Below are 18,923 nucleotides of genomic sequence, written 5' to 3' on the forward strand. Positions count from 1 at the left end.
TGTTACCGCAGATAGTCAACAAAATGACTTGGTAATGCCAAAAACAATATGGAAAAATTTACAATACATTCAACATTGTTAGATTAATCTACTGATATATATGATATCATGAACATAATTTTAATATTTGATAGAAATTCAAGACACTATCCCTAAAAAAAATATAAAAAAAAAAAATCAAGACACTCACCAACAATATTAATAACAAATGTATGTCCCATATTTTTTATATTTACCAATTCACAAAATATTTATTTCATATTTATTTATGTTTATCAATGACAAGTATTTGTCCCCAATTTTTATTATATCTATCAATGATTTTTTTCTTTGAAGGGTCTATCAATGATAAATATCTAACTCGAGTTTCATATTAATTTATCTGTAACAAATATTTGTCTAATGTTTTGTAAATCAGCTTGATCACTGACTCAGTAAGGGTGTAGAGTCATTATCTCATTGATTGAATCACTGACTAAATGGCAATTGAAAAAAATTAAACTGCATGACACAGTCATAAAATGTTGTTTCAATAAAAAAGTTGTATAAATATTAAATGGAAGCCATATGAATATCTATATTACTTTTTTTTTTCCTCAAAAAAGTAGTAGTGCACTATTGATAATAACAAACATACTTTATCATTTTTGCAAGGACAACTATATTATTACGTAATGTACAATTTATTACGTAATGTACAAAATTAAAATACTATGAGATCTTTTAGCTTCACATCAGAAAGGGAGAAATTGAACCAAGGCCGAAAACGCAATCTCTAACAAATCATCATCACAGGCTAAAATACTATGAAATATTCTCTCCCTCCAACCTAGTAGCCGCCTAAAATTAACCTATGAACAGCAGGACATTAATAACCCTACTTTAGATGGCTGCTGAAGAAGTTAACTGGGCCACTCCCTACTCAAATTTTCAAGAAGTATTATAATCAAGTTTAATCCTAAGATCTTGGTTAATGCTCTACAGTGTGAAATTTTTAAGAGTAAAGATAGGTGTTTTGATTTATCATTATTTATTTATTTCCCTCAATTTTTATTTATTTATTTATTTATATTTCAAAAGTTTAATGAGCCGTTTCCCCTCAAAAATAAGAAAGAGTTTAACGAGTCCGATATAATGTTGCACTCTTCGCGGCACAAATCATAAACGAAACCAACCTCTCTCTCGTGCTCTCATTTCGGTTACGAATTGAAGAACAACAACAATGTCATCATCGGAGGAAGAGAAGTTGTTAAAGGAAGCGAAGAAGCTTCCATGGGAGGATCGTCTTTCACATAAGAACTGGAAGGTTAGAAATGACGCCAATATCGATTTAGCTTCTCTCTTTCACTCCATCACCGATCCTAACGACCCTCGCATTCGTCAATTTGGTTAGTTTCTGTTTCTGTGTTTTTCTTTTAACGCTGCTTGGTTAGTTATCGATCCTTTAATGTTGCATTTTGAATTTGTTAGGTCATTACTTTAAAAAGACGGTGGCCGATTCGAATGCCGCTGTTCAAGAGAAGGCACTTGATGCATTGATTGCTTACTTGCATGCTGCAGATGCTGACGCTGGGAGGTAGGTGATCATAATTTCATAATTCAATTGTATGTTTTGTTTGATTTTTTTTGTTCTGTTCTAGTTACAGGTTGATAATACATTCATTTTCTGTATTGTTGACTCTTGGAGTGATTTCGAGATTGAGTTTAATTTATACACACCAAGTGCACAACAATTTTACACATGCATGTGTTGCCATATCATTTAATGAGCAAAAAGCACATGACTTGCCGTACTTCATTAATTAAGTGGACAACACATCTTTGAATGCATGTGTAAAAGTTTCTTACACTGGTTATAAATTAAATTCTTTGAGAATTTAGCTTAATTTATATACACTGTTAGAGTACAGCAATTTTAGACATGCATCCATTGACGTGTTGCCATTATCATTTAATAGATGGTAATATACATTTCCTGTTATGTGTATTTTGGTTGTTAAAGTGATTTTGAGAATGAGTTTGATGAGGAATAAATCCTCACAAGAAGAATATAAATCCACAAATCCTCACATGAATTGTTATACTTCATTAATTGATTCGGCAATACATAGGAACAACATTCTTATTTGAGGATTTTTTTAATTTTATTTTTCGTGCTTTTTCTTCTAGTTGGTTAGGTTTATGTACTCCAGACTTCTGTTTTTCTTTTTTCATAAATGAATTTGCACACTTAGTTAAAATAAAAAACGTTTCCATTTGAATTTGAATTCCGGGGCAGGTTTGGGAAGGAGGTTTGCGATGTGGTTGTGGCTAAATGTCTGACGGGAAGGCCAAAGACAATAGAGAAAGCTCAGGCAGTGTTTTTGCTCTGGGTGGAATTGGAGGCCGTCGATGCCTTTCTGGTATTCTTCTTCAAGTGTATTTGATTTCATTGCCATTGACTGTTTTTTTTTTCTTCTTTCTGTCAGGGTGTGTCTAGTGGGTTGTTCACATGTTTTGTTTCAGTAGTGCGGGTTGCACTTTTCGGGTTATTAAGATTCTTTGCGGTTTAGTTTACACATCAATAACTTCGCATCTAATAGTCATGCTTTTCACCCTTTCATTATTAAGCTTTTGGTAATTTTAGGATGCAATGGAGAAAGCAGTAAAGAACAAAGTTGCTAAAGCAGTGGTGCCTGCAATAGATGTTATGTTTCAAGCTTTAAGGTTTGGAATCTCGTTGCAAAATCTATAATAGCTGTGTCTGTTTTGTTTCTCATATAATGAGATAATTATATGCCTTCAAACTGCTAGTGAATTTGGAGCTAAAATTGTGCCCCCAAAAAGAATTTTGAGGATGCTTCCGGAACTTTTCGATCACCAAGATCAAAATGTTCGTGCATCTTCTAAAGGGCTGACTCTTGAACTTTGTCGCTGGATTGGTAAAGAAAATGTAAAATCAATCTTGTTTGAGAAAATGAGAGACACAATGGTAAGCTTCTCTGTTCCTCCTAGTTATTTGATTTATTATATTCTCCTCCTAATGTAAATTGTAAAGTATCCAATTCCCTTTCTTTTCTGTAGAAAAAAGAGTTGGAAGCGGAAGTTGTAAATGTTACGGGAACAGCAAAGCCAAGCCGCAAAATAAGGTTGATATCTGAGTTTTCAGTGCAATGAGAAAATCCTTTTAATGCTCACCTGGCAATGCCGTAATGTTGTATTGCAATCCACAGCTAGGGGTTTTACCATAGCTGATGACACGAGCCACTGGATTGTAAACACGCATTTGTCTGATTTGAATCTTTTGCTTATTATGTTGCTGTATAATTAATTGTAAATCACCGAATGAGGGTAACACCGTCTTAATATATAGTCCTCCATTTTTTTTTAGATCTGAGCAAGACAAGGAACCTGAACAGGAAACTATATCTGAGATTGTGGGTCCTGGCCCTGCGGAAGAATCTGGGTCCGATGGTATGTAATTGATGATGCAGATGGAGCATGGTCTCTTTTCTCAGACATAGTTTGTTTTTTATCTGTGACACTAACAACATGCCTACCTGTTTGCAACTCTTATATTGTTAGCTCCTCAAGAAATAGATGAATATGAGCTTGTTGATCCGGTTGATATTTTGATTCCTTTGGAGAAATCAGGATTTTGGAAAGGAGTGGTCAGTTCTTTTCTGCCCCATCTCTCTCTCTCTCTCTAGCAAATAATACTTTCACTTTTTATCACATTGAATCTGTCTCAGTTATTTTTCACCCTCTTTTACTCTTATTAATCTTTAGAAAGCTACCAAATGGCTTGAACGGAAGGAGGCTGTTGGTGAGCTAACACAGCTTGCATCAACCAAAAGAATTTCCCCCGGTGATTTTTCTGAAGTTTGTCGGACCTTGAAGAAGGTATTACACATGTTTTATGGCAATGAAAAAGTTTGGCCTTTTACTAGCTAAGCTTGTACATAGTATGAAGGATCTATATTTCCACTCAAATATTGTATCTGATTTCTAATGACTTGGAAGATAATTATGATATATGTTGCGTTGAAGATCAAGTGAGATTGGCCACTGAAGTATGTAATAAAGGATTGAGACATAAATATTTCTATTTAAGTCGAAGTCACTGCATCATTTTTCTTTTGTTTAATTCTATTTATGTTTAGCTTGTGTAGAGTACTCTGATATTCTGTACATTCTTTTCATTTAATTTAATTTAATTCTTTTTGAACCCTTTCTCTTCGAAAGTTAGCACTTGCGTGTTAATGGAAGCTTTGAACTTGTTTGGGCTGATGTACATTAAAGGTTGTTTGTTTTGAGTTACACCATAAAATCGGTAGCAAAATATTTTATTCTGTTCTGGCTTTTCATGCAAGACACAAGTTATTTGAATAATAGTGAACATCATTGTTGTTGCGTTTGTACTTGCATTTCCTCGGTCATTGATGCATATTTCTAAAGCTAAGCCATTATTTTTTGCTTGCAGCTTATTACAGATGTGAATATTGCTGTTGCTGTTGAAGCTATCCAGGCTATTGGCAATCTTGCTCGTGGATTACGAACCAACTTTTCTGCGAGCTCTCGTTTTTTATTGCCTGTTTTACTTGTAAGTACTATTTGACAGCCATTGTTATTTTGTTTTTAATATTACCGATTGAGTACATTTCTCTACAAGATTTATGAACTTAACATGTCTTTGTTGGTTCTCTACTGTGTACCCACATTGGTGTGTCTTGCCTACATTTCCATGTAATCTATTCGTTTTTTAGTTTCGAACAATTGGTTAATGTGATTGGTTTTGACTTTGAGAGAGTATGATGTTTCCATTTTGATTTGAATTGCTTACCGGCTTAAAATCCCTCTATGGATGTTTTTGTCATTTACATGGCATGAATTGTTAATTTCCTCACTTTAAAATGATGTATACTTAACATTAACATATTTATTTCTTGAACAGGAAAAGTTTTAACATATTTATTTCTTGAACAGGAAAAGTTGAAAGAGAAAAAACCTACCATGAGCGAGGCGTTGTCTCAGACTCTTCAAGCGATTCATAAAGCTGGATGCATTAGCCTTGTTGATATTGTTGAAGGCAGGTTCCCCCCATCATGATCATTTTCGAGATTTATATTTGGCTTGGAATTCAAGTTTCAATTTCTATTAGTTAAATGATTTGATTTTTGAATTTACAGAAACTCAGAACCTGCTGCTTTCTTTTTCTTTACAAACCCTGTCCATGATTTTTCCCTTTTTCCTGATGAGAATTAGTTCTCAACTGAAGATTACATTATTAAGCCTAAAATTAACCCCAGAAATCAGAAGAATTTCTGTTTTTGATGTATGTGTTCCTTGGAAAACATAATTGTAAATTCCTATCTGTATGTATTTTTTCCGTAGAATTATATTGCTACTTTAGCACCTATATCAATCACTCCTGGATTCTGATAAGTGGTACATGTCATTGTTTGTATTCTGTTGGTTGAGTTGAGCTTTAGTTTATTGTGTCATTACTTTCTGTAGTGTTATACTTTTGCTTCTTATTGAGTATTTTATGTTTGATTTGTTACAGATGTTAAGACAGCAACAAAAAACAAAGTTCCCCTTGTGCGATCATTAACAATGACCTGGGTCACATTTTGCATTGAAACAAGTAACAAGGGTATTATTACAAAGGTGCATAAGGATTATGTGCCAATCTGCATGAACGTGAGTTTTGTTTTGCTGTATACTTTTTGTTCTGTTGACATGTTATGTTTTTCTTGAAATATATTGTTCAGTAGAAGTTGATATTAAGCCCGCTTGATTTAATGCTAGTTTAATACCCCTCCTTTTATTAGTGTAGGACCGTTTAGAAGTTGATGCATAAATTGTTTGATTAAAATTGTGTTCATAAATTGATGCTGTCATTGTTCTATTCTATGATTTAATTTTCTTCAATTGTGTTTCTGTTGAAAACAGCAAACTGTAATAGTTTTTGTCTGGTACTTTTATTCATTACTTTCCAAACATTGTTGATTTGAATCTTGCAGTGTCTAAATGATGGAACTCCTGAAGTGAGGGATGCCGCATTTTCAGCATTGGCAGCAATAGCAAAGGTAAAATTTTTGCCATTAAATTTGCTTGCCTGTTTATTAATTAGCTTTTGCTGTTGAGGTTTTGAGCAACTGTACTGTTCATTCTCTTGCAGTTGGTTGGCATGCGACCTCTTGAGAGGTCACTGGAGAAACTTGATGATGTTAGAAAGAAGAAGCTTTCAGAAATGATTTCAGGTTCTGAAGATGCTGTGCCTGGTGGTTCTTCTACAGGTTTGTAACTTCAGTGATGTTATTAACAAGTGTTAAATTCTTAAATTTATTCTGATCATCACATTTCAAAGCATGCCTCAATATGACATTAGGTTCTTGTGAATGCGTAAGGCAATTCTTGTCAAATTGTCAGCAACATTTTTCACTAAATCTTGCGTGACTGGAGTTTGTTTTAAACTCCCTAATTTAGTTGATTCTATAATTTGCTTTATTTTTATTTGTGATTTAATTTATTTGTCCAAACCTAAAGTTCTTGTTGGAGTTTTTTGCTGACACTTGATAATGGTCTTTCAGCTTCTGTGCAAAATATACGTGCAAGTGCCTCATCCGCAGAGGTGGGTGTATCTTTTATCTTTTAGTTTCATTTCTTCAATGCATTGTACCGGGTGATTAATTTTCAACTTGCTGTTTTTGTGATTGAATGGATACTGTTGCCTTTTAACATGCAAGATGTTTGTTTTTCAATATGTTGTTTTAAAGTACTCTTCTGCCAAACATCCTTTCTTTAGTTACCCACCTCTCCTCTAAACTTGTTAACCATAAATAAAATGTATTACGAGACTTTTCTGTTAACTGTATTTGGGAAAACAAATGCTAGTTAGTTGTACTGGAATTTGCGAAACATTTTAAAGACAGAAAATATACAATTTATTGTTGAAGTTTACAAGTTGAAAGGTTTGTTTGTAGACATATAGTCACTGTTCCATGATTTACATACAGTCTAGTGCACCTATTAAAAGTGCTGCAAGTATGCTTCTTGGAAAGAGACCTGTTCAGGCGGCAGCAGTAAGTAACATCTTCTTGCTTGTGATTAAACATTTTTGATGCATGCGATGAGCTAGTCTTTTGAATATTTTACACATTCCAGCCCGTCACCAAGAAAGGGGGGGTTGTAAAGTCTGGTACAAAGAAGAAAGTGGACGGAGTTTCACAAAAGGCATCAAAATCGATTGAAACACCCGAAGATGTTGAGGTAATATAATATTTGTATGTCTGCTGTCTCTCTAATTTGAATCAACTGCCACAATTTATCATGTGATTAACTAATACCAATTTATACAACCTTTGTGTATCTAAATGCATGCAGCCCACTGAGATGGGTCTTGAAGAGATTGAAAGCCGAATAGGTTCTCTTATACAGTCAGATACCATCACTCTATTAAAAAGTGCTGCGTGGAAGGAGCGTCTTGAAGGTTAGAAATCATCTATTCAGTCTTAGAGGAGGAATCATGTTAGAAGTAGGATCGGTTACTTGGTTGAGGATCTAACCTCCAATATCATCATTACATCAACCTCATATTAATTTGATAATAATTTTTGCTTTTCTTTTGTAGATCTCGGTACATTTCCCTGTAATTTTTCTCAGGTGTTTTTATGATTTATAATTGAGGAACTTGATTATCTTAGGCCCTTCTAGATAATGATTTCATGATTGTGTGAAAGTGAAATAGATCTTAGTATCTTCGGGAAGGTTTTTGGCATTTTTTAGTCCATGTTTTAGGCCTTGAAGTTGGAGAACTAGACTGTTTTCACATTTATATTTACTTCAATTTATTCGTTGTTGACATGTATTTTAGGTCTAGCCGTCTAGGGTATCTATAAATAAATTATTTTTATTGTTTTTTAAGTACGTTGAATTTGGGTCTGTGTCTTAACCACTCAGAACTTTATCTTCTGACTTTCCTACAATGTGTTTTTTGTAAATGCGATATGAGTAAGGGCCCTGACGTTAGATTTTTGCAGCCATTTCTTCTCTGAAACAGCAAGTTGAAGGCTTACAGAACCTTGACCAATCCGTAGAAATATTGATTAGATTACTTTGCACCTTGCCTGGTTGGGGGGAGAAAAATGTTCAGGTTCAGAAGTATTTCCTTTTGGATTTTGAATGATTTATACTATTAGTTACTAGTTCAAAACAACATGGATAGTACAAGAAGTTTCTTAGCGCTTGTCATACTTGACCAGGTTCAACAGCAGGTTATTGAAGTTATCACTCATATAGCTTCAACTGCAACTAAATTCCCAAAGAAGTGTGTAGTACTTTGTCTTTCGGGTAGGTAATGTAATTTTTTAATTTGCTTTTACCAATAATCGCGTCCTTGCTTTATGAATGACTGGTATCCTGATTTGATACTACATTTCTAATTCCATTTGTGTAGGACTAAGTGAACGTGTAGCAGATATTAAGACGCGGGCACATGCTATGAAATGTCTCACTACTTTTTGTGAAGCAGTTGGTCCAGGATTCATTTTTGAAAGAGTAAGTATGGTTGTTCTTTAGGGGAAATGTCTTCTAGTTATCGGGTAAAGGTGTGATCCTAGCTTGTCTATTTGAAAAATTTATGTTCATGGATCGAAATGCATGATTTTTTCCTTGGAAAAGTTGTATTTTAAATATGTTAAATTTATGTGAAGAGGGTTTACATTCTTTATTTCATAATTGCTAATTATCTGTAGATTTATGAGGTGAATCTGTCTTTAAAACTTGACTATGGTTATTGCTTCTGCTTAGAATATCATTTTTTTTGTTGAAGTGCATACTTTTTTATTATTTTTTAATAGTATAAATTGTTCATTGTTTTGTTGAAAGTTGAAATATGACAGTTTATCACCTTGCTTTTGCTTATTTTTAATGTGTAAACAAATATCTTTTGAAAACTGTTACTTTTCTTGTAGGTTTACAAGATCATGAAGGAGCATAAGAATCCTAAGGTTCTTAGCGAGGGGATTATGTGGATGGTTTCTGCTGTTGAGGATTTTGGTGTATCACATTTAAAGCTTAAGGTCTGTTATCTGTTTGTTTTGTGGTAATTTAAGTTATCTTATCTGCGATTGCATTTTTTTAATGTCTTATATGTGATTGCATGCATTTTAAACACTTTCATTTTATACTTTTTTGTTTATGCAACAATTTCTATGTTTTGATGCAAGTCCTCTTTTGCAGGATTTAATTGATTTTCTTAAAGAAATTGGGCTGCAGTCAAGTGCAGCTGCTACTAGGAATGCTTCAATTAAACTCTTAGGTGTTTTGCATAGATTTGTTGGTCCAGGTGAAATTTGCGTTGACTTTAAATTTCCATCTCACTATTTATTTGTGTTAGATCTAATGCTTTTTGCCTTCTAGACATAAAAGGGTTTCTTACCGACGTTAAGCCTGCACTGCTGAGTGCTCTTGACACAGAATATGAGAAGAACCCATTTGAGGTATGTTGTGTTTGGGGATGTAACTTCTATGTAGTATCATGATTCCTAATATTAATTTTATTAATTTGCTTATTTGTTTTGTTTCAGGGAACATCTGCAGTTCCCAGAAAAACTGTCAGAGCATCGGATTCATTTTCATCCATGGTGGCTGGTGGGCTGGATAGCTTGCCTCGTGAAGATATTAGTGGAAAGATTACCCCAACTTTCTTGAAGAGTTTTGAAAGCCCTGATTGGAAGGTTTGGTTAAAACAATCTTGTATTAACGTAAAAAAAACTTGTATTAAATCACCTTTTGTTTTGTATTTTTGTCTTCTTTTCAACTGCCAGTAACTTAGCAAGTAGTGCCATTGCATTTCATTTTGATTAATGTAGGTTCGTATGGAGTCTGTTGATGCCGTGAACAAAATACTGGAAGAGGCTAATAAGCGCATTCAAGAAACTGGAACTGGTAACTCATTGGCATTGGTATTTTGTGCTTTTTAAAGTTTTAAATTTGACTCTGCCTCTCCCATCAATTACTTCTGCTTCATGGGCTTACTGAGAGATGATTGTTATTACCAGGTGAGTTATTTGGTGCTCTCAGGGGACGGCTCTATGATAGCAACAAAAACATAGTCATGGCTACCTTGACAACAATTGGTAATGTTGCATCTGCAACGGGTCAAGCTGTAGAGAAGTCAAGCAAAGTTAGTGAATTCTCTTCTGCTTTTGTATTTTCTTTCCAGTTGATAATGTTGTATTTCCTTTTTCAAAAGTTTAAGTTTCTTGAAATGGTTTATTGCAGGGAATTCTGTCTGATATATTCAAATGTCTTGGTGACAATAAGAAGCACATGAGAGAATGTGTACTGAATACTCTAGATTCTTGGCTAGCTGCTATTCATCTTGATAAAATGGTCTGTTCTTCTCCTGATTTTGTATTCTGTTATTCTTGTCTTTTTGTCTGGCCTGAACATGATGTTACTGTAGGTGATATATGTTGCAATTGCTTTGATGGATTCCAAACTTGGTGTGGAAGGACGCAAAGATCTTTTTGATTGGTTGTCTAGGCAACTTTCTGGGTTAAGTAGTTTTCCTGAAGCTGCACAACTGCTGAAGCCAGCCTCTTCTGCAATGGCAGTACGTCTGGTTACTCAAACATGTCCTCACTTGTCCATCATTATCTAATCAGTTCTAATGTGTAATTTCCTCGGATTTAAATTTGTGATGGCTCCTTTCTAGGATAAATCCTCTGATGTTCGCAAGGCAGCAGAGGCTTGCATTAATGAGATACTGAGAGTTAGCGGGCATGAAATGGTATGTGTATGACAAAAAATACTGGTTTTTCATTCCTTGTTTCCCTGAGATTCATGTGATCCCAAGAATAATTAAATTGCTTGTATTTAGATTGAAAAGATAGTTAAAGACATTCATGGACCAGCACTTTTTATTGAGAAGCTAAAACCATATGGAGCTTTTCATGGTGCGTTCTTCGTCAACAATGCTTATTTTGCTACCCATTGTTGATTGATGCTTATCATGCTAATTATTTTGCCTCTTATACTTAAAATTTCTTACCCCCTGCCCCCAACGTGTGTCCTCAGAGTCATTCGAGCCAGCCAGAGCAGCTTCAGTGGGAGTAACATCGAAAGGTGTTACAAAAGTTAGGAAATCAACTGCAAGCGGTGTTTCAAAACCTGGAAATAGATCTGTATCTGCGGTATGTTGAGTTTTACTTTGTTGATAACTCTTTTGTTTGTTTGAATTTCTAACTGTACATTTCATCATGAAGCGGGCCGGGGCAATAAAGGGCACTAAATCTGAACCAATTTCTGTACAAGATATAGCAGTCCAAAGTTAGGTCTTGCTAAATATCAAGGATTCAAACAAGGTATTCTTGGCTGAAATATTTACCTAACATTACTTAAAATCTTCAAAAGATGTATATGGTTGAACTTCCAATTTTCTTGCAAGCAGGAAGATAGAGAGAGATTGGTTGTTCGAAGGTTTAAGTTTCAGGATCCACGGATTGAGCAAATTCAAGATCTAGAGGTGACCTGTTCTTTGAGGAATTAAGAATTATCACGCATAACTCAGGTTTCCTATAATTATTGAATTTTAATAACTGTTTGCAATTTTCAGAATGATATGAGGAAGTATTTCAGAGAGGATTTACATAAGAGACTCTTAAGTGCAGATTTTAAGAAGCAAGTTGGTGGACTTGAAATTCTACAGAGGGTGCTGTTCTTTTCACCTTCTTAATAAGTTGTGTGCCTTTCATGTGTTGAATGTACTGTTAACTATACAATTTCTATTGCACATCACAGGCACTTCCATCCACTGCTAAGGAAGTTATAGAAGTTTTGGACATTCTTTTGAGGTGGTTTGTGTTGCAGTTCTGCAAATCAAACACAACATGTCTATTAAAGGTACAATTTAGTTTTGCCTTTTGTTTTCACCGTTACTTTCAGATTTTTTTTCTCCTCTCTTCTTTGGTTATGAAGTGTATTATAGCCCTGTTTAGATAAACAACTTAATTAAGCCCTTATAGCATAAGCATTCATCATTTAAGTGCTTATGGATAAGCTATTTCTATAACTAAAGTTAAAATAAAGTCAATCTGTTTTCATAAAGCTATCATGGAGAGCATATGGAAATAAGCTAAAAACAGGCCCTATATTGGTCCTAAGTTAACATTTATGCAATTTAATTACCCAGGTGCTGGAATTTCTTCCTGAACTGCTTAACACTTTGAAGGATGAAGGGTATTCTTTGACAGATTCTGAATTGGCAATCTTTCTTCCTTGCCTTGTAGAGAAGGTCTGTATTAACAAGTTTGATAGTTGGCATCACCAGTAGACATCAATATTTCCGCAAATTTGTGTTTTTGTCAGTTTAGTAATTTTTAGTTTCAGTATATAAGTAGGTATGAGTAGTTTACTTTCTTGGGTGCTACAAAAAATGATTAATTAAAAGTCTGTTTGATATTTTGTAATTGTTGCAGTTAGGGCATAATATTGAGAAAGTACGCGAAAAAATGCGGGAACTGACTAAGCAATTTGTTGTAGTTTATTCCGCATCCAAATGTTTCCCTTATATATTAGAGGGGTTGCGCTCTAAGAACAACCGAACTCGAATTGAATGTGCCGATCTTGTAGGATTTATTCTTGATCATCATGGGGCTGAGGTAACGTTGTTAACACTTCTAGGGAATTATTTATTATTCAGTATCAGTATTATTTTAGATATTTATTCCTGACATTATGTGGACAGATTAGTGGGCAACTGAAATCATTGCAAATTGTTGCAAGTTTAACAGCCGAGCGGGATGGGGATATTAGGAAAGCTGCATTAAATGCACTTGCCACTGGTTATAAGATTCTTGGTATGGTATACCCTGTACAAATCTATCTTCATGGCACTTATAAAAACTTTGTTCCTTCCCCTTTCTATTATTTTTCTGAGGTTGAAACAGAAATTTATTTGGAAGAAGGTATATCTGCATCATTTAGTTGACTTGGGCTGCTGTGTTTCCTCTTAAATATTTAAACTACACAACTTATTCATTTATGTCCTTATATATGGATGAAGTGATTATTTTCAAGAATTCAGATGCACAAATTTGGTTTAATTTTGATCATAATACCTTTTGGCCTTGCTGAGTTGTTTTCTTTCCACCTTGCTATGCAGGTGAGGACATATGGAGATTTCTTGGGAAACTAACAGATGCTCAAAAAAGCATGTTAGATGATAGATTTAAGTGGAAGGTAACTTCTTACCTTTCTCTTTTCCCCCCTCTTTTTGGTATGCTGCATTACAGATGAAGGTGGTATCATTTGACAGATTCGGGAGATGGAAAAAAAGAAGGAAGGAAAGCCAGGGGAAGCGAGGGCTATTTTACGGCGTTCTGTCAGGTATAATTGGCAAGTCTTTTCATTTTATGTTGTAGAGTTAATAGTTTATGCATTATATATCTTCTAAGCTTTGATACCCTGATTGTGATCACCGAATATAAAATCAAAACAAAAATATAACTGGATTGTTTGAACCTTGATATTTCGATAATATATTTGGTACGAGGCCCTAGGTAGCTTGTGTGAAAAGATTGATTTTCCTTTGTGACAATGAGACCGAGAAAAGACCAGAAAATTTACTATTGAAATCTTTATTTTGTTTTGTTTTGTTAAGGTGTTAGATTTTTGTATAAATTATCAACTTAAGAAGTTAAAATATTCCAAAGATTAAGGAATAGATGAAAAAAGGCTGGAAATTGTACTCTTGGTTTAAAAATTCTGAAGATCAGATAATGGATTAAGTTAATCTCTGTTTCTAAGTTCAACTTTTAAATTTAATATTCAAGATGTTCTTGCTTGAATTACCAGGCCGGATGACGCAGAGCAAAGTGGAGGAATGGTTAGATCTCTTCCTGGTTCGTTATTGAGGTATGAAAATGTTTTTGTTGAGTTTTTTTTTTTTTTTCCTTTACCCCTAAATAACCCCACCAAAAAAAGTACGCTGCTTCTTTTATTCTTAATCATCTTGCTAATGAATGTCAGGAGAAATTATGCTCAACTTGATAGTAACATCGAGAGACAATTGATGCATCGTCCCGTGGCTGTTCCCAGTGGCCCCACTGATTGGAATGAAGCACTTGACATGATTTCTTTTGGTTCTCCTGAGCAGGTGGATATCATAGCATGGCCTCTCGTTCTTATTATATATAAATATCTTGATCATAATTTGTGGGACAATAATTTTTGCATTAGTCATCCACGTTGAAAATTGACAAATCTGTTCACAGATATAGATACATGATACATCATTGGAGATTTTTCCTTTTTTTTTTTTGGTTTTGGAAAATGGAGCTTTTACATCAGTTTTCAAAATAATTTTGTGATGCAGTCTGTTGAAGGAATGAAAGTTGTCTGCCATGAGTTGGCTCAGGCCACTGATCCAGAAGGCAGTGCTATGGATGAACTCGTGAAGGATGCAGATAGGCTAGTTTCATGCCTTGCAAATGAGGCAAGATAGTTTTGTCAACAACTTTTACATCTGTTGGGAGATAGCTCATGAAGTATTAACGTTTCTTTTGTTATTTCAAACAGGTTACAAAAACATTTAATTTCAGTTTGAGCGGGGATTCATCGCGGTCCTGTAAATATGCGCTCAACACTCTCATGCAGGTTAATTTTCCGTTTTTCCTTAGGGTATACTGATATTATTGTGTCTTTCAATAAATGTTTCTAAAATTACAAGCCCTTTTTCCTTTACAGACTTTTCAAAATAAAAGATTAGCACATGCTGTAAAAGAGAGCACTCTTGACAGTCTCATTACCGAGCTTCTTCTGTGGCTCTTGGATGATAATGTTCCACGTATGGATGATGGAAGCCAGTTGTTGAAAGCATTGAATGTATTGATTCTTAAGATTCTGGTAGGAGACTTGATTTTTAATTGCTTTGTTTTTATTTTCCTCTTTGTTTGAAATTAAACTTTATATTGTGGTAGCAATGATAATGTGTGTTTTTATGATGTAAATCATATGCACAAGTTAGTTTACTGACTAGTGATCATCAATACAGGATAATGCTGATCGAACTTCATCCTTTGTTGTCCTAATTAATCTTTTACGTCCGCTAGATCCATCGAGGTGGCCTTCACCTGCACCAAATGAGTCATTTGCTACCAGAAATCAGAAGTTTTCTGATCTGGTTGTGAAATGTCTTATCAAGCTTACAAAGGTAACTTGCCACCCTGTAGCAAAAATGTTAAAGGGCATAATATTAAGGAACATATAAGCTCTTTATTTGATTCTTTTTTTAAAAGATTATTCTATTGAATGAAATAGCTGAATACATGGGATCTCAGTTGTTTCATTTGGATGTTCAACTTTCACTAGTACTAAAGCTGTAGATCTCTTTCTCTTCATATTCAGCCTTTTTTATTTCTTAATCTTCTACCACTTCTTTTCCCATTCACATAGATGCAGCTTTCCTCTTCAAAAACGACTTCTGCCTAGGATAGGTTTAAGGCTCCCTAACCTCAGTTGCATTGGCAAAACTCCCCATCTGTTCAAGTCATTTTATCATCATTGAAAACCAATTCATCTTCAACATCTTCTCCATCTCCACCCATTTCTCCCAGTAACCATTCATTACTATCATCATCAGTCATTTAGGAGAGTGGGGTCAATCACATCATGACTCTCAAAACGTTCTTTACTAGCCAGGAAAATGAGCAGAATAGGATGTTGGTTTGCGGAAACAGAAGGTACTGGCCTGGACTGGCCAGAAATCTACAGGCCCTGACTGGAAAGTTGCTAGGGAGGTTTGTTGAAAGCAGGTTTGCCGAAAATCAACAGGCTGATGTAGTTTGAAAATGAAAGGTTTTTTCTTCTCTTAAGCCCTGAGTGACTAGGAAATCCCCAACAGACCCCCAATCTCCCTCTGCATCATCTTATTTTAAGGGTATTTTCAGGGTCCCTGTAGCGACCCCCATACACAATAGAAAAACACTACTGGGTGCTATTGGCAACCTAGAGTCCAATGTTCATACTGTTTTTTCATATTAATCCATCTAATCCATTTCGGTTCATGAATGGATTAAGAGTTATAATAGTAAGTGGATGTTATTGAACTAGCCAGAATATACATATTTGATATTCATTTATTAACTGTTTTATTAGATTTTAGACTTATATTACATGGTTCTATTGATAATTGGCTAGGTATTGGTGAATTGTAAAATTTGGCTTCAATCATTCTAGAAATGTGAATACATATTTCATTGTCAAGACTCAGCTGAAATTTACAAAATTACATCCTAGACTTGATCTTTAAAATTTTGTCGCATTCACTCACATGCATTTTGATGCGATTCAGGTTCTTCAGAGCACCATCTATGATGTTGACCTTGATCGAATACTTCAAAGCATCCATCTGTACTTGCAAGACTTGGGAATGAAAGAAATTAGGAGAAGGTACATAGCTACTGTTGGATTGAATTATTTCTATTTGACTAGAATCATTTTTTCAAAATGTTTCAATTTAACAGGGCTGGTGCTGATGACAAACCCTTGCGAATGGTGAAAACTGTTCTGTTTGAGCTTGTTAAGCTTTGTGGTGCAGCAATTCAGGGTCATCTTTCAATGGTTCCTTTCGATGCGAAATCTCCACCCATCATCCTTGCTTACATTGAACTTAATCTTAAGGTAGGCCTTGATTTTTTTTGGGGTGATTTTATACTTAATATGTTAATTAATATATATTCTTACACTTGAACTTCAGACTCTGGCTGCTGCATGAATGCTGACTGCATCTGGACCTGGGGGACCAAACCATTGGAGTGATTCAGAAACCAATAATTCAGTGGTATCGGATTTTCATCAATCAACAGTTGAACTTTGTTTCTATCCTTGAAAATAAATAAATTTCAGCAAGAGTTGGCTGCAATATTTAAGAAGATTGGGGAGAAGCAAACATTTGCACAATTGGTCTATATGAACTTTATCGGATTACTCAATTGTACCCAGAGGTATTAAATTCAGTGTATATTCAAGTTTCATGTTATTTTTCAGTTAAAATCGAATGATTATTACTTTGATGTATTCAAGTTTCATGTTATTTTTCACATGTTAATAGCCTCTGGTTTTATCATTTTATTTTACTTATATTTGATTAAGGTTCCTGGTTTACCATAGGTTGACATATTTAATCAGCTTCAAAATGTTAGTGAGGCATTTCGCACTTACATCAGAGATGGTCTTGCCCAGGATGAATAAAATACTTATGTGCTTAACTGAACCTGCATTATGTTTTTCTATGTTCATGATTGTGAGTACAGTCAAGTATTTGACAATTGACAATTGATTTTAACATTTTGGCAGATGACGATGAATGCTGCAGCTGGAAGAACTCCGCCAAGTATGCCAATGCCTACTCCACCATATCTTTAAATATATTGTCCCCAGATTTTGCACCCCTCTCCTGTAAATGCAAATACATTGAATGACGCCAAATTTAATGTGAAATTCTAACCTACAAATTTCAATCTACTGCCATCATCATATAATGAGAATAGTCCTGTGAAGAGCATGCAATTAGCAGCTGTTGCTGGGAGCACAGAATCTTGTGCTAGGCCATTGACAAGTGTTAACGACAACTTGAACCATGGACTTCCTCAGTCAGATTCCTCTAGCATCAGAACATGGTGGAGCTGAGAATACTTTGCAAGGAGGGGTACGTCCTGTGGATGAAAAAGCTTTGCCAGGACTTCAAGCACGGATGGAAAGACTGAAAGGTGGATTACTTGAACTTCAGTGGCGGGATTAAGATAAAAGGAATTAATGTCATTACCTTTCCTAGATTTTGAGTACATAATTTTTAATGCAGGTGAATATATATATTGAATGTATAGTATAGTCAATAGAGCCGTGTAAGATGTGGTAGAGATAGGGGTGGACAAAGGGTAACTAAGGTTTATCAAAAGGGGGAATTCTTAGGAGATCAAAGGCTAAGAATTGACTGCTTTTGGGCTATACTCTAGGGTTGGGAAACAATCCAAACACCTGGATGAGTAAAATCATTGAGTATCTTGATCAAGGAGAGAGATTGGGGAAACAGTAGACATTTGGGTTTATTGTAGAAGGCTAATTTCTTGTAATTCATGTATCTATCTCTTTGTAAGAAAATTTTGATAGTGGATTGGAGAGCCGCTCTCTCCCCAAGACGTAGGTTAGAATTTATTGTTCAAGGCTAATTTCTTGTAATCCTTTGTACCTATCTCTTTGTAAGAAAGCTTTGATAGTGGATTGAAGAGCCGTTCTCTCCCCAAGACATAAGTCAGATTTGGGCTGAATTGAGTAAACAAAAATCACTGTGTCCACTACGTAAGTCAGATTTGAGCCTTTATTATATTATTATAGTATGTTCTTTGTTTTGGTAATTAGTTAGTGCTAATTTTGCTCCACACATCATAGTATTGGTGTGAGTTTGTCTATATTCACAACTTCACAACGATATACGTTTGAGATGGTTGGTTAAAAAATGTTTTACAATGTTCATTACCATATTTTGAAAACTAGCATTCATTTTTAGTACACAATTATACAATTGTGTCCACTACGAACGAAGATGAGTCAAAGTGAAAGCAAATTGAGATAGGGGCTGAGATCTGGGAGCAAGTTTCGGAAGCGGTGAATTGATCGGAAGAATGTAATATACAATTTAAAAAGGATTTAATGGGTTTGACAAATGAATGGAAATATCAAATTTAATCATATTCCACAACAAATTCGTGAGAATAAATTTACAACTGAGAGGAGAAAGGGAAGACATGAAAACAGGATGCAAATAGAAATATAAAAACAGAAGGATAACGTTTATTGGAATTTGAAGAAAAAAAACAATTGAAAAAGCACGACATGAGTTACATATAATCTATGTTTTGAATGGATTGGAAGAA

General features: G+C 34.7%; 1 pseudogene across 1 annotated transcript; it reads left to right on the plus strand.

Annotated features, from left to right (window-relative positions):
* Window positions 1-1,095: 1,095 nt before the first annotated feature.
* Window positions 1,096-18,332, plus strand: LOC146897264 (protein MOR1-like; annotated as a pseudogene). The gene is made up of 51 exons (XR_015022544.1): window positions 1,096-1,388; window positions 1,471-1,576; window positions 2,279-2,402; window positions 2,627-2,706; window positions 2,794-2,971; window positions 3,064-3,128; window positions 3,371-3,453; window positions 3,565-3,650; window positions 3,769-3,882; window positions 4,463-4,582; window positions 4,966-5,068; window positions 5,546-5,682; window positions 6,006-6,071; window positions 6,164-6,281; window positions 6,576-6,616; window positions 7,002-7,067; window positions 7,150-7,254; window positions 7,369-7,474; window positions 8,025-8,137; window positions 8,247-8,334; window positions 8,441-8,541; window positions 8,958-9,065; window positions 9,226-9,331; window positions 9,406-9,485; window positions 9,573-9,722; window positions 9,858-9,933; window positions 10,047-10,171; window positions 10,270-10,380; window positions 10,454-10,603; window positions 10,706-10,780; window positions 10,871-10,946; window positions 11,068-11,183; window positions 11,256-11,354; window positions 11,441-11,515; window positions 11,606-11,701; window positions 11,791-11,892; window positions 12,182-12,283; window positions 12,468-12,650; window positions 12,737-12,848; window positions 13,154-13,230; window positions 13,307-13,377; window positions 13,846-13,905; window positions 14,020-14,146; window positions 14,366-14,485; window positions 14,569-14,646; window positions 14,737-14,895; window positions 15,044-15,202; window positions 16,343-16,440; window positions 16,515-16,671; window positions 16,748-16,994; window positions 17,347-18,332. The product of XR_015022544.1 is annotated as a protein MOR1-like (transcript).
* Window positions 18,333-18,923: the final 591 nt, after the last annotated feature.

This window comes from Medicago sativa, chromosome 8 (genome assembly GCF_051527215.1).
Source record: "Medicago sativa cultivar Bolivia chromosome 8, Bolivia_mono, whole genome shotgun sequence".
NCBI lineage: Eukaryota > Viridiplantae > Streptophyta > Magnoliopsida > Fabales > Fabaceae > Medicago > Medicago sativa.